A 3,388-nucleotide genomic window follows, 5' to 3' on the forward strand; every position below is an offset into this window, starting at 1 on the left:
GCTGGGCTCAAGTCTCCAGTGTCAGATTATATTCGGACATCATCAGTAGATCTTGCTTAATCATGTGACCGTATAATTATTTGTGATGTTTACGATGATCATAATTATCATGCTGTCAAAAACAAGAATAGTATTTTAAGGATCTTTTTAGTATTTCTTCATAATTTCAAAACATAAATACATTGTTCTGAAATTCGTTTATTGAAACTTATTTGCAATTTAAGCTATTTTTATGTCCAAACCTAGTTCGTGACTGGTCTAATTTTATCAAGACCGTGTCGAAGGGGTGCCTGTCTCACAGCATGATTTTACCTTTGTGTTCTAGTGCTCCGAAAGTGTGCATTCTCTTACGTGGCTTATTGTCTACCTCTCCGTAATAACACCTTCCTCAATACTACTCCCTCTTCCACATGTCCCCGTCCTTCTACCACCCCCATCTCTATAGATATCTTAAACACTCTATTGAGCCCAGTCAAATGGGACCGATTTTTCCTCCCCTTCCTCCTACTCCCCCCCCAACACAACCCATGCCCCCAGCTCCATCTACATTAACCCTCCGGCTATCCCCTCTATCCCTTCCACTCCCTCCTGGATACACACGTGAATCTCTTGTGTCACAACTGTGCCCTTCCCCATATACTCCACGTCCTGGTACCCCTCCTGATACAACACCACCTTCCCCCTCTCATCCCTTATCTCACCTCCTAACTCCTTCCCTCCAAATTCTCCAACACGCACTGTAACCGTTATCACTCATAGATCAACTAAAGTATAGCTCTCCTACATTGGAATATTCACTGTTTCCGTTCTCATAGACCTAACCTTCGTCAAATCCTTTCTTCTAATAATCCATCCATTATCTGCTTCCAAGAGACTTATCTTACATATTCTCCTATACCAATCCCCAGCTGCCATTTTGTCTCTTCCTCACCCTCCCTTTCTGTCTCGTCTATACATATCCATCAGATAACAATTTAAGTCATACCTCCCTTCCAAACCACTATCCCGTGCACATTTATTCATATCTTCGATATTGGATCAAAGTTATTTCAGTCTACTTCTCCCCTTCACACCCCATTGACTTTGTTGCCTTTGAAAAATCTAATTTCCCAACTCTAGCCACCTTTCCTCATAGTGGGTGATTTTAACAGCTGCCAAACTCTTTGGGGTGATTCTATCACCAACTCCCGTGGCCGATCCCTAGAGTGTTTCCTCTCCACAATTGACCTTACTATTCTTAATTTAGATCGCCCCACACACTTTGATACACGCACGCAATCTTTTTCATGCATTGACCTCTGTCTATGCTCCCCTACTCTTCATTTAGATTTCCATTAATCAGTTTTAGACCACTTTCCCTATAGTAACCGCTTTCCAGTTCTTCTTTCTCCTTCTTCATATGTACCACTTCCTAACTCCCCACGCTGGTGCTTTGATAGAGCCGACTTGCGTACTTTCACTTCACTCTCTGCTATTCCTAAGCTTCCATCACCCTTCTAGTCCATTTCAGATATGATACAATGTTTCACAACTACACTTAAAACGTTCAGGTTGGAACAGTTACCGCTTTAAACGAGTTACCCCTAATCAACTATCAGCCCTTATCTCATTTCAAAGAGCATCTGCCTGTCTTCGTCGTACAATCTGGAACAGTAATATAAATAACTGTCGAAAATATGTTTCCTCAATTATATCTTCTATATCTATCTCAACCGTCTGGCGCCGGATCCATAAATTATCAGACAAGCATCCAATCCAGCCAGGTGACTATTTCAGCCAGGTCAGTAGTGGTTCTCACCTTTCTCCACACTTCCCTTCTACTAAGACCATCAAGGAAAGCACCCCCATTATCTTCACCACATCCTCTGCTGAGTCCTATAATGCTCCTTTTTCTTCTGAACTCAATGTGCCTTACAATCGTGTCGCAACACTCATGAAGGCCCTGACGGCATTCACTACCGTATGCTCCGACATCTTCCATCTTCCTCTCTATCCTTCCTAATAACTATTTTTAACCACATATGGACGTCAGGAAATGTTCTTCTCATTGGCGAGAAGCTCTTATCCTCCCCTTTTTGAAACGCAATAAATCGGGTACCCTCCCTCAAGATAACCGCCCCATCGTTCTAACTAGCTGCTTGTGCAACCTCCTAGAGTGAATGGTTAACTTTCGCTTTATGTGGTAGCTTGAGTCTCACAATTTTCTCTCTCCTTCCGAGTTTAGTTTCCGCTGTGCCCGAAGTACAGCTGACCTCCTTGCTCATTTCGAGACATATATTACATCTGCATTTGCACGAATTCGTATTAGCCATATTCTTTGACCTAGAAAAAGCATATCATACCACATATCGGTGCTACATTCTCCTCCCTAGGCTTACATGGAAACATGGGTGTCTTTATAAAGTCTTTCCTCCCCAAACGCACTTTCCAGGTCAAAATTGCCTCTTCCACATCATCATTTCCTTAGTTCAAAGGCGTCACACTAGGCAGTGTATTCAGCACCACTTTATTCCTTCTTGCCGTTAATGACAGCCTGATCATCTCTATATGCTGATGATTTAAACATTTTCGCCTTTGGCACATTCATACCAAATCTCCTCCAGTTCTTTCAGTATGCAATATCATCAGTATCTTCCTGGGCCTGTTTTCTACCTGTAAATCTTTCTCCATCCTTTTCTCTCGCGCACGTGTAGATCCTCAGCCTCTACTCTTCTTATATGGCACTCCACTCCAATACCGTTCCTCTGCCAAGTTCCTTGGCGTTATTTTTTACTCCAAATTGTCCTGGCGGGACCATATATTTTGCACTAAAGAAAAAGCTCGCCACCGCCACCGAATCTTACAAATTCTTTCCAATATATTTTGGGGTTCAGATCGCAAAACTCTCCTCCATCTTCATGTTACCTTGATCCTCTCCAAACTCGATTATGGATGCCATATTTACTACTTTGCCTCAACCTCCCTCCTTGTTCATCTTGATACGATCGAACACTGCAGTCTTCGCCTAGCCCTAGACGCCTTCTGCTCCTATCCAGTTGAAAGCCTGTACACTGAGTCAGGCATGCCATCTCTCTCTCGACGTCGTACCCTTCTCTCTCTCCGATGCTATACTCGATTCCACCAACTTCCCCTCACCAAACTAACTATCCCACAATCCCTATTTCCTACCTTTGCTTCTTCTCCAAGTTTACCTACTCCTTTCTCCACTCGCATGGATTCCTTCCTCTCCCATTCCCCTTTTCCCCGTCTCCGACCCCGTATATGCTCCTCTGTTTTCCCTGACCCACCAAAATCAGATATCCACCTTGCTGTCCTTCTCACCAAGATCCAGAACTGGTTGTTCTACCTGTCCACACACCATATCAGTTTTTGCTGGGAACCCAGCCAT

Source organism: Penaeus chinensis, chromosome 32, assembly GCF_019202785.1.
Source record: "Penaeus chinensis breed Huanghai No. 1 chromosome 32, ASM1920278v2, whole genome shotgun sequence".
In the NCBI taxonomy this organism is placed as follows: domain Eukaryota; kingdom Metazoa; phylum Arthropoda; class Malacostraca; order Decapoda; family Penaeidae; genus Penaeus; species Penaeus chinensis.